At 41.1% G+C, this 12,751-nt stretch overlaps 1 protein-coding gene across 1 annotated transcript in view; it reads right to left on the bottom strand.

Moving 5' to 3' along the window:
- WNK2 (WNK lysine deficient protein kinase 2) overlaps window positions 1-12,751 on the bottom strand; it is a 621,829-nt gene that overhangs the window by 199,270 nt on the left and 409,808 nt on the right. The gene's annotated exons all lie outside the window — the stretch shown is intronic.

Below are 12,751 nucleotides of genomic sequence, written 5' to 3'. Positions count from 1 at the left end.
TAATGTCAGTATGGGACATCTGGATTAGTCTATGGCAAGGATGATTACTGAAAACTACACATTCTTGACAGCACCTTTGATCAGTATTCTAGTTTATGGTCTCAGTTGTCAAGTGATTATCAAAGAATGTTGAAGTTCAATTCGAATTTTAGAAAGTTAGGTTAACACATAAATTCAGATTTGCACATCCCATCAGTCAAACTGTGTTGAGAGCCTGGACCAAATTCACTGTTGAAACAATGATAACATGTTCTTTTCTTGCCAAAAGACCCATTGTGTTGAAATAATAAACCTCAATATACATAAGATCCTCTAAGTACCCCAGACTTAACTCAAAGGGTTTAAACCAAGGAAGCATTTGAAAAAAGAGTCACGAATATGCCCTACCAGACAACACCAGTTAAAAAACAGGCCAGGGAATTAATTAGCATTCGATTAAATGCTGCAGTTTCCCAGGTAAAAATGAAGACATGAACATTTCAATTACACAAACAGCTTGTGAGAAGATGATTGAGGCAGCACTGCAAGACAGTAATACTATCGCCCTGCCTATACTCTACAAATGGAGAGCATCCTTATGTGATTTAAGTTAAGAATATTAACAACCCTGTGAGTACATTTGTGTCAGTTGTCCCCACATGGTGTATACAATATTTGAATTTTTGGTCACAGCTACATCTCATATTAGAAATTGACAACAGTTCCCTCCATATCCTATGGGCACTTTTTTATCATAATACACTTTAAGTAACAACTAAAGTGAGCATCCGACATAGAATACGTTTAAAGGTTATTGGCCTTAATTTTGTCCACTCTTCAACATCTAGGTGTAAAAATATACCATACACACTTAGATCTGTTGGAGGGCAAACTGATTAAGACAATTAGCTCGCTCACTTAGTTCACAAATTACCTTTTTTTTTTTATTTCCCCTCACAGTGACTGGTTGGATATCCTTTGCTAAAATGATAATGCTTCTATAGCTCCTGTATCATTTCACTAGTCTTCCACTACAGCTTCCCCCTACCACCTTCCAGGAACTTGATGCACTGTCAGTCACGCTAATCTGGCAGATGGGAAGGAAACACATTGCTTTATCCAAGTTGAAACTCCCAACCTCAGGCAAAGGCTTGGAGGTTCTAGACTTTCGTGGCTAGTATCTTGCAGTACAACACCTGCAATGGCCGGTGCAATGGCTCTCTGAACATCACATACGAGAGACTGGCTTCTTCCTAATTTTGATCTGAAACAGGAGTCTCCACTCAGTCTTATTCCATCGCACCGCCAAGTTTGTTAAACTTCCCCTTTTACTCAAGAGAAACCAAGCTAGTTTAAAACATGCTATCACCTTTGCAAAACTTCTAGATTCCTATGCCTCAACAACATCCCTACAGAGTCTTCCAACCACTGGGGGTCCCCTCCGATTTACAGAGTTCAACAAATGGAAAGAGATAGGTTTAAGTACAGTGTGGGTCTCTTCAAGGAGGGCTTTCTTACTAGCTCCTAAGACCTGATGGAGATGCATGATTTACGTGGAAGAGTTAATGATGTCTTAAAAAAGCAGTGGAGCATACAGTTGGCTGAACCAGGATAAAAAAATATCTTCTTGCAAATACTACATACAATTGTGAATGGCCGACGTTTAGTTACCTGGTGTTGAAAGCTATCCAACAATACATGGGTACTAGCTCGCTTCCTTTGCGAGATAATTTCGAGGAAGCACTTGTGCAGCACTTCACTGATGTAGGGTGGCTAAAATCCTGAAATACCCCCAAAAGTTCCATGCAATGACTGGGTTCAGTGTATTCACGTCTAGCATAGAGCTTATTTGACTTTACACAAACTTCACAGGATATACCCAGTGGCACCAGATGCTTGCCTCTCGTGCTCCGCAGTTATGCAGCTCTGGCTGATATTCTCCATATGTTTTTGGGACTGCCCACCCTTACAATTGCTTTGTTCCAAAGTAATTGCAGACATCGCTACCATAATAGAACATTAGATAGCTGTGGACCCGGGGGATTGACTGCTTGGCCTCCTTCTCAGATACCTCAGTTACTACCAGATTAATGTACCTCTCGCTGTTCATTACAAAGCCAGCGATATCTATGTGTTGGAGATCTCCCCTTTATGCCCCTTTGTGCCCACTAAAGAAATGAGGCCCATAGCAGAGTGAAGGGTACAACTCTCCTCAGGGGAGAAAAAACAGTATCCGAAGGAGACCAAAAGCAATGTATTGTGACGCTTTGCTTGATGCCTTAATGAAGCAGGTTAAGGATGATGCCAATGAACCCTATTTAAATCCATGCTGTTGCCAACAGGATCACTGCACTATCCTTTTAGAGCTGTAAGAGAGACTCCCAGATTCATTTGTCTTACACATTCTCACTGTCGTGGCCTTACATAATCTGGCTTCTTACCTAGTTTCCCATTCCCTCTTATACACCCTTATAATCTACGTTGGGGCTGGAATTGCTCTTGCCTCCTTTTTGATACATTGGATAATTGGTGCACTCTCCAGGTGCCAGCATAAATGCCGACTTATGACCAGAGTTTCCTGCTCACCTATTTAGCTGCTGCGGGGACCTGGCTGGTGTCATGTTTACTTTTTTTGCTCCCTTAGGGGTTCGTGTTATTTTTATAACAATCAGACGCAACGCTACTCGAAATATTTACTGATTATTGGTTGCAATGCTTTTTCAGTTCCCGTTAGTATAAGAAGTGTGGCGCAGCGGCCAGGGTGCCTGACTCCGGACCACGGGGTTCACGGTTCGATCCCCGGCGCCAGGTCAGCCCAGTACCATGCGACTCTGGGCAATAGCTCGCTTAATCTTCCAGAGGGCCCCCAGCGCTTACAAACCAATTCGCAGTCAGCTGTGCGCTTTACAAATTCAAGGTTATTATTATTATCCACAGTAATGTTTTCTTAAGTATTGGTACTTTTCAATTCATCTATCCCATTGATGCAATATTATTGTACGAATTTGTTAACTTCCATCGATGGATGTTTTCATCCTCAATGACTGTATATTGTAGAAAGTTTTAACAAAACTTGAATAAATAGGATTACAAAATTAAAATACTTAGTTTAAAGGTAATAGTATTAACAGAATAGGCATACTGCTACTTTCATTTAAAAAAAAACAAAAAAAAACACCTACTGTGGCTTTGAGCCGAAAACAATAGTTTGTATATTAACACAACAAAATTATGTGGAATAGAGTTGCTCATCCTCCACCTCTATCCGAGTACTCAAAACTCAATTCTCTAAATTGCTGAATTCACATAAGCAAACCTCACTCACTGCTTACTAGTAGGATGGTCCACCAATTTCCTTATGCAAGTCACATGTCACAGATTTGAAGTTTGGCATATTCCCATTGTTATATCAATTATCTTAAATATTACAATCAGTTGTTGACAGTGTGGACAAAACACATTCCGATGTCCTGCCATTACACTTACATATGTACATGCCACATTTGAATAAAGACACCTGTGCATAGTAAAGAACTGTTTTTCTGCGTGTAGGCTGGGGTAATGGTTTTTCTTGTGTTTAAAAAACAAATTTCACTGAGCTTCTGATATTTGTCCGTGTAGTTCCTCTGCCCGCTTATTTTGTAGTCCCTTATCACTTGCGACAACTAATTGTTCCAAACAATTTAATGCCAAGGGAGAGATAAACCAAAGAGTTAGACTATTAAAATATTTTCAGTAACATTCTGTAAAACTTTCACTTGCATGTATTACGTTGGTGCTATCTTTAATTTCATAAATAAGTATAATGAGGTAAAATTGTTACCAGATCTCGAATTTGTTAGCATTTGGCTAATTACAACATACCAATTTTCCTCCTTCCATAAAACCTACAGGAGCCTGGTGCTATGTCACAAGAAGATATATGGAGTGATCCTTCTCAAATCCTTTGTTTTGATTCAAATGCACCAGACACTGCCCAACAGCAGTGAGGTGGCTGATTTGATGAAGAAATCCATATTGCATCTAATGGAAATAGGAATGTAGGTGTAACTATAGCCCCTTTCTTCGGTACAAACTAAACTTCACTTCACTTTCCAGTGGTCAGAGCACGATATTTCTATTGGCGGTTGGGAGAATCCCTCCTTGCTGTCATTAGAACTCATCTGTTTGGAATAAGAGATCTTGGCAGAACTTATTCGGGAAAATATTCCTGTTGAGCCTTATTTTGAAGCCTGAACCCTCATGGGCTTGGAACTACAAAGGACTGTACCAGGAAGAGTTTTTCAGGTAACATGCGTGGCTAAACAATTCAAAATGTAGGCAGGCAACTCAATTTCGGACTTTAAATTGTTAAATTTGTCACCTAACATTAGTTTATACATTTCAGGAACCAGTAAGGTATTCAGAGTTTGAGGATAGAGATGAGAACACCTGTTAGGGGTATTCCTTGAAGGCTGAGGCAAACTGGCCTATGGTGGCTGGGACAACGTGACTAGCAAGACATCCTTAGTCAAGAGAGGACTTCTGGGTCATGACAGAAAGGTGCAGTATGTAAACATCAAAAAGACCTGATCAAGCTGCCAGGCAACTTTCATGTTCTACTGGCTCTCTGCTTTCCACTAGTTTGCTAAGTTTCCCATCCCTTATTTTGATGTTTTTATCTCTTTACAGTTCCTCTGTATTTTGATTTCTTTGCCTGTTGACCTTGCTGTGAATTCTGGTTTGGTTTTGCCGTATACTGTGTTTTCCCTTCACGGTTCATTGACTTCTCTGCCTGTTATGCTCACCTTGCGCTCTGCTGGCTTGCTGTATTGCTTTGTTTCTCCCTTTCCAGCTCAGACAAACCTTGATCCATTTCTTGAGTATTGGACTTACCAGATACGCCTCAGATTTGCTTTGGTTCACTATGATCCACCTTTCCGAAGCCCAGAAGTATACATACTTCTATGTTTATTTTGAATGTTGAGCGCTTTTTGTAAATAATAACATGCTGCATATCCCTTCTCTGATTAGTGAAGGGTCGTACCACCCAAGAATCTCTATGAATACCAATTTATATGGCAACCAATGACGTACCACCAGAGATCAATATGCTAAAGAACACCTAATCATGCAGTTTGTCACTTTAATTCTCCCTTTCTTCTGGCATTTGGGAGTGATTGGTATGTCCTCATTGGCACAGACGAAGACACACATTGAGGGTTGAGGTGGACTGACATCAGAACTTGACGTTTGGCATTGGCATTGGCACAACCAGACACTACATTTCGTTAGAATCTGAGAAATAACAGCTTCAAGCTACTTGTCCTTATGAAACTTTTGAAATGTTTATTTACTATGTAGGATGAAACAATTTTTCCTTCAAACAATACTGCTACCAGTATCAAATGCTCCATTGGTTCAATACAATATAACAAAGTCATGGGCATAAAGTGAGCTCTTTGGTTTCCTTTAATTTAATCACGGTCTTGCTATTCACGCATAAAGCCAAAGTAGTGATGCCATAGGTCTAGTTAAGACTATAAATAAAGGCTCAGGAGCATATCCTGCACAATAACTCCTTCTGCATTAATCATGATAAAGTATTTGAATGAACCGTGATGACAAGCATGTTTTGATAAACAGATTGAATGTTTTTTAAGAACCATTAGATACATCTGTGTGGTTCAAGAATGCACATAGGAGGTGACTTCTATGACTTTCCAGAGTGCCTACAAGGTTGATAGCCACAGTGAACACCTTCAATTTATCATGTACTGTACAGTGCAATATAAAAATCATGTTGATCTCCCACCATACATTCTGATATCAATCTTATCAATCACCTGGTTAAGATAACCGCATTGCTGAAACTGCTTAACATTTAATGTTCTTCTACCCACAATATAGCAAACCACGCAAGATTTGGGTAAAAGCAGCATTAAACTCCAAGGGTGTGAGGCACTGTGGGGAACCATTAAGGCTCCTTAAGAGTGACACTAGGGAATTCTTTGCACTGGCAGTATCGCGTTATCTGCCCTGTCCGTGGATCCGGAGAAAGAAGGTCAAAGACAATGCGCCTCCTAGGATAGCCAGCTTGTAACGCAAGGCTCGGTATGCTCATGTCGCGTCCTATCACCCCATATGCGTAATTCTATTAATATCGACATTGGGGATTTGCAATTTTTATGGCTTTTCCACATAATTTATCTTAAATGTACATAAATTCTTACTTCTATGAAGTATGCTCATTTCATAAGATAATTTTATGGTGTCAGGTCTAGTATGCCGGTTCTTATTATTCACTAATTTTAACCACCAATGTTTTTAATTGTAAATAGGATATTGTATGATTTTTTTTAATTCGAAATTGATTAAAATTGTGCATTTTTGAGATTGTAACTTTTTATGGCTTCTAAATGTAAGCTCTTTAGATTTAAAAAAAAAAACCTTCTCAGCTGGACACTTCGCATAAGGAAATATATGTTTGCCTGTCAATAGGGAGATCTAGTGGCATGGCAACTTTACAAAGATGGATCATTAAACAGTTGTAGGAGTATAGTTCTTACAAGTTTACACACTGAATTTACCGTGGACGTTGTATCAAGTGCTTACTATATCCCATGGTGTACATTTGATGGCACACTACATTAGAATGGAAACTAGCTTCAGATTGGATTCTGTATTATTGTTTTTGATGCCATCATTGGTACCTCTCTTGTGTTTGTCGATTTTTGCCATCTTCTTTTTTTCTTTGAATGAAATAGCTCCAGGAGAGATTGTAGCACCCAGCACAGTTCTCCAGTCTCATATGCATATTCACCTCCAGGCAGTGTATGAAGTCATCGGATGCGTTTAGGCATGTAGATTTCCAATAACGTTTTGTCAACTGCTTACTCGTTCAATGGGATTTTTTCAACAGTTCCTCCAACAGTTGCACGTGTAAAAATAACCTTCCGCCTTTAGCTTGTAAGGGCAATGCAAGTACGTATTTGCTCCAGTTTTTGTTTTATCAATGAGACTCCAAAGCTCCTGCTCACATTGGCCTGTTGATGATATGAGAGGCCTTATTACAAATGTGAAACCTTCTGCAATTACCTACACTTGGTCCAGCTAGAATATATTTTCTCTTATTGGGTATGACATTCACAAGTATTAGGTGTGTGTTTCTTGTGACTCACACATTTCCATATTGGCTTTACATGAGCTCACTATGTCTTTTCTGGCATCAACTCAAAGGGCGGTGGCCATGAACATGCACCTTCATGTCCCCAGAAACCTACAGTTCCTGTCAGTTTGCACTAAGTGGTCTAGTAGGGTTAGGGTTTTTCTTTTGCACTTATGAGCACAGACATAGGTGAAATTGGGTTTTCTATGAATAAAATGTAAAAGGGGTCATTTATGCCACTTAAAGCACCTGGATGGACTTAGGACTCAATTTAGATTTTGGAAGTCGGGCACTCAAGTCACAAATGTGACGGATATCCCATCCCCTTATGGCTAGTGCATTATATCCTAATGCACTTGTGATAAGGCATCCAAGGTATTCAGCCTGGATCTCTGATAAAAGGACGGCAGGCCCATAAAGGTTAGAAGATCTTTATTCCATACTGGTCCTCTCTCCACCAGTGAATCACTTCAACACAACATTCTAAGGCAGCCTCTCAGGGAATGGAATGTACCAACTGGATGCAGAGGGAGGGGTGGAATGTACCAAGTTATAAATCATGACAGTGACATTCTATGACGGTATCTAGAGCTATAATGTAATTACACTTCTAAATAAAGAGAAAAAGTACTGATGTAAAAGTGCAACCAATACAACAGGTTATAACAATCTCCTTTTCCTTTCTCACTATTGCTGTGAGATTAGATCTATAGTGCAAGGACACACCAGTGGGTTTAACCATGCGCTTTATGAAATAACTAAAATAAAAATCATGTTTGTGAAGTAGTCGTCTTCGGCCAAACTTTAAATCAGGTCATTAATCTTTTCACCTGATCTGAGAGAAAGACTAATTTTAAATAAACTCTCGAGGTTCAGATGTTTGCAAGCTAATTCCATATCTCCTCCTCCATTTCCTGAATATTCCCAATATTGCTCTGCTGCGGCTACATTTGGCATCAATTTGAAGGAGCTATTTTTGCATCAGACAGCTTATGGATCTTGGACAGATTCCACAAAAGATCAGTCAGTCCAAATATAGCATTAGCCATGCCACACAGTACAAATATTGCGTTAACTACGCCACAGACATCAAACATCCCAAACTATGGCATATATACATTTAACCATTAAAGACGCAAATTGACGTTTTTAGCACTTCATGTGACATTTTTCTCATGAAGTAGTCGGGCCACTATGTCCACTCCTAAGAACGTTTTGCCAGCTGAGTAATACATAAAGAATGGAAGGTGGAATAAAAACAGAAGGATTTGCAAATGTATGCACTGTAGTTCCTCTTAACTTGATAGCCGGGGCGGCTACTCCGTAATGGCGAAGGAGCTTCGCCCCACTGCCCAGAGTCAGCAGATGATACATAAAACGATAATATCACAATGTTATTATCATTTTATTTAACGCTGTCTGAGCCAGGCAATGATTGAGTACTGGGCGGGCCAGGCATGGCAGGGAGGAGAAGTAGGTTGCCCTTATAAGTGCCGACCAAACAGATATGCACACTATGTTTCTGAAAGCCAGATTTGTTGCACAGTTGGGTTGGAGAAAAGCCATAGGCCCCAAGCACCGTCCGAGTGGCAGATGAGGCAACTCAGATCAATCTTGGTACTACTCTCATGCTAGAGAGCAGCGCATGTATTGAGTGGGGAGTCTGTGCTTTGAGGCCCATCTACTTCAGGGCCAGAGGCGGCCAGCAGCGTCAACAGGAGTGGAGCAGCGGGTACGATTTTTAAATTTTATTTCCCAAGCCCCCTTCTCTCACCCCCCACACCCCTCCCCCTATCTGCCCTACTATTTTCGATAGGTGGCGGGCACCACTGCTTAATAGCATATTTTGTATATTGATTGCCAGGGCTTGTAATGTCAGTATACAGCTAATATACTCAGTTACAACATCTTCAATACTCCACCATCATCCCCAGATAGAAACTAAGGCAATAAATGCATGAAAATATTACGGTCAATACAAGGGATTCATAATACTCTTTTAGTTCAAAACTAACTAACAACACTCAATGCTGCAACACTTCTTCAACCTAAAAGAGCTAAGCAACTTTCCTTCAACCTTGAGTAGCAACAGTCTCATTCACACTAAAAAATATCACTCAGACACGTAGAAATTCTGTACTCCCTAAGGTTAGGGTAGAACAGGGTTCTAGAATCGGTCAGGTAGACTCCATGTTATATCTCATCATTGTTCACTATGCCTAAGCAAGTTCAGTCCCAACGTCTTTTAAAATTTCATAGTGCCACTGATTATCACCTGCCTAGCTGCATCTTCATGCAAGTACATCTTCCTCACCTGAAGCCCTAATTTCTTTTGGGTAAAGTAGGTAGAATGCAAAAAATATTCACCAAAAACCCTTGGGAAGTATTTGCTAAACCTCATGGTATAAATTCTTAATGTTTTATACATCCAGCATTTATCTTGCATTACCTCACTGAGGAAAACTCTGCGCTCTGCCAAGAAAGAATGCTCACGTTCTTCCTAGCCTTGCACACATCACTTGTGCTTTGCAAAATATGTGCTCTTAAGTTTGTCTTGACTGGCGTTTTTCTTTTGTATGCACCGCTGGTACTTCTGAAGAAACTAAACTTTAATTGTAGCAAACGCCTGTTGGACCCCTTCAGATCTAAGCCGTAGGCGGGCTACACTTCCAATTTCTGGTTCACAAATCAGTTTCTCATTCGGAGGTCCTCCTAGCATGATAAAGTGAAGCCCTGATATCTAAATGCATCTAGAATGGCAGCCATCAATACGTAATCTGCTGCATCCTTCCTTTCTGCATTGCTTAACCAGAAGTATTTGTCCTGTAGCACGGTTGACTCATGTACACTTCCTGGGGCCTCAATCTCGGAGGTTTCCAGGTGATGGGCAGCGTCCCCAGACTTTATTCAATGTCTCACCGCCACAACTCCAAGCACAGGCACTGCAGTCGTGGTTGATGAGACTTTTGGTGCTCCCTCTCAGCAAAACTGTGTGAAATTACTTTTGTCATGGAGATGGGCTTTGTCTCTACACTGGGTTAAGTTTGCATGAGCTTATTAGAAGTTTAAACGCCATTTTTCCTTTCTGCTGCTTTTGCACACAGCACATAATATTATAAATGTTTAGAGTCTAGCAGAATGTTTTGCTTCACACGAGAATAAGATGTTTTCCTATTGTATCAGCTTTGCTTGGTAAGCTATGTCTGAACAGTGAGTGCCGAGGCCTTCAAGGTTTTTTCAACACAGTGGCTGTTAGGTCTGATCAGCGCACGTCCTAGACATAACACATATGCAGCTGTGGCTACCTCTGATTTTGGCGCGTTTAATAATGCACTGCGCAAAGCATGCACACACACTTGAAGAACATTCGCATGCAGAGAGCTGGTGTAGAAAATGATGTGATACCTTTCTACTAGGACCAGAGGTATGGGGCCATCCTTGTAAACCCAAAGAGACCTTCTGTAGATATAATATAATATACTAGCAATGGAGGGTAAGACTGAGGTGTAATTTAGCCTTCTTCCCTTTAGCATTTTAACATGCTTTCTCCCTTTGTATTCTATGGAATAGTAACTATGCTGGTAACCTTGTTGCTTATAATAGGTTTGCTTGTATTAGCTAAGATACTGCACTTGAGAACACAGCACTAGAAATAAATATTTCATACCTGCACGTGTCTTCATTTACTCCTCGTTTTGGACTGGTATGATAGTATAACGAAAGAGTGTTCATGTGTTCCACGCTACCTGAGGTATTCTAAGTTCATGTTCTGGGTTGTCTAATCATTGGGGGTATGGAAGAACCAATGAGACACTGATTGCTAGTCTGGTAGGGGATTTTGGATACCAAGGTGAGTTTTGGTACACCCTAATTCACTGAGGTTTCAAGTCTCTGCACAGTTCTAAGTAGGAGCAGAATCCCTGCAACACTTGTGTATCCAGATATGCTTGGAGGGAGGCTCCAACATGTGTTCTGTTGCAATTCAACCAAAGCAGTTAGGCATCTGCAGTTTGGGTCCATTATATTGTTCCCTCTCTTCCCCAGTGCCAATAGCTGTTGGTTACTCAGCTCCTGAGGCGGAAGCCGGGAGAAGAACTTGCCATTTTTAAAATTTGTTGTTGTGTCACTTACTCGCCGAAATACTGTATTTTTAAAATAACCTTCACTCACCCGTTCTCCTCCTGAAGCGGGCTCTGAGTCACCCAAACAGCGACTCCTTCGCTGCAACGCTCAAATACCCAACAAACTTCCCTGCCGCCATTCTCAGCGAGGGAGAGAGGCCACGCCCACTTTAGGCCACGCCCACCCGCCCCTTTTCCTTGTACATTTAGGATGTGCAACTACCGGACGCGCAGCGGACGGGCGCAGCGGGCGCGCCGTCAGCGCGCCGAAGGCGCGCCAAAGGCAAGCCCGTCTGGGCCCGTCCGGGCCCAGAAGGCCCTAGGCCCCGTCACTATGCCTGGTACCCCTCAGGATCGTATAACGTATACAGCGGACATCTTATACAACTTACGACCCAAGAATGCCCTAGCCTGCCACCACTCGCTTACTGCAGGTAAGGCATTCTCGACCTGTTCACAATGTAATCTGACTCCCTCCTCGAACCCACCCATCTCTGCTCTGAAACTAGGACTTCTTAATTGCCGCTCCCTCCCCAAACATGTTACATATAAGAGGGGGGTCCCCGTAAGAAAGGGATGTGTCTTGTGAATAACAGACACAATATATTACACAAACCACAAATTAAAACTGCTGTATGCAAAAAATCAGATTGGCATATATTATTTAATGACCAATGCTATATAGTTAATAACTGTAATCTGGAAATCATGAAAATTAGGGCCCCGGAGAGGGGAAGGAGAAGGGAAGGGGTGGTGCTCAAGGAAGTGTAAGAAGGTAATGACAAAGTGTGAGACAGTAACAATACAAATTGACAAAAAGTTGTCACAATATAATCTAGGTACAAAGGTCCCAAGTCAGGACTACAACTTCAATAACACATGAAAACAATACAATTCAACGGTCACAGCTTGTTATTAGCGGATTCAGGAGTGTGCCGGAAGGAAATTAAAGAGAGAAAAGTCGACGTTTCGACCCCTATGTCTAGACCCACCACGACGCTCAACGTGGTCCTCCTGTATATATATTGAACCCTTTTGGGGTCTCCAACCATGAATGGCCCCACCCTTTTCACACATCTTGTCCTGATGAAGACCCCGTAAAAGGACTCCAACTGGCCTAGACATAGGGGTCGAAACGTCGACTTTTCTCTCTTTAATTTCCTTCCGGCACACTCCTGAATCCGCTAATAACAAGCTGTGACCGTTGAATTGTATTGTTTTCATGTGTTATTGAAGTTGTAGTCCTGACTTGGGACCTTTGTACCTAGATTATATTGTGACAACTTTTTGTCAATTTGTATTGTTACTGTCTCACACTTTGTCATTACCTTCTTACACTTCCTTGAGCACCACCCCTTCCCTTCTCCTTCCCCTCTCCGGGGCCCTAATTTTCATGATTTCCAGATTACAGTTATTAACTATATAGCATTGGTCATTAAATAATATATGCCAATCTGATTTTTTGCATACAGCAGTTTTAATTTGTGGTTTGTGTAATATATTG

This window comes from Lissotriton vulgaris, chromosome 9 (genome assembly GCF_964263255.1).
Source record: "Lissotriton vulgaris chromosome 9, aLisVul1.2, whole genome shotgun sequence".
NCBI classification, from domain to species: Eukaryota; Metazoa; Chordata; class Amphibia; order Caudata; family Salamandridae; genus Lissotriton; species Lissotriton vulgaris.
The sequence above is the reverse complement of the archived record's forward strand: the minus strand, read 5'-3'. Positions and strand labels throughout refer to the sequence as shown.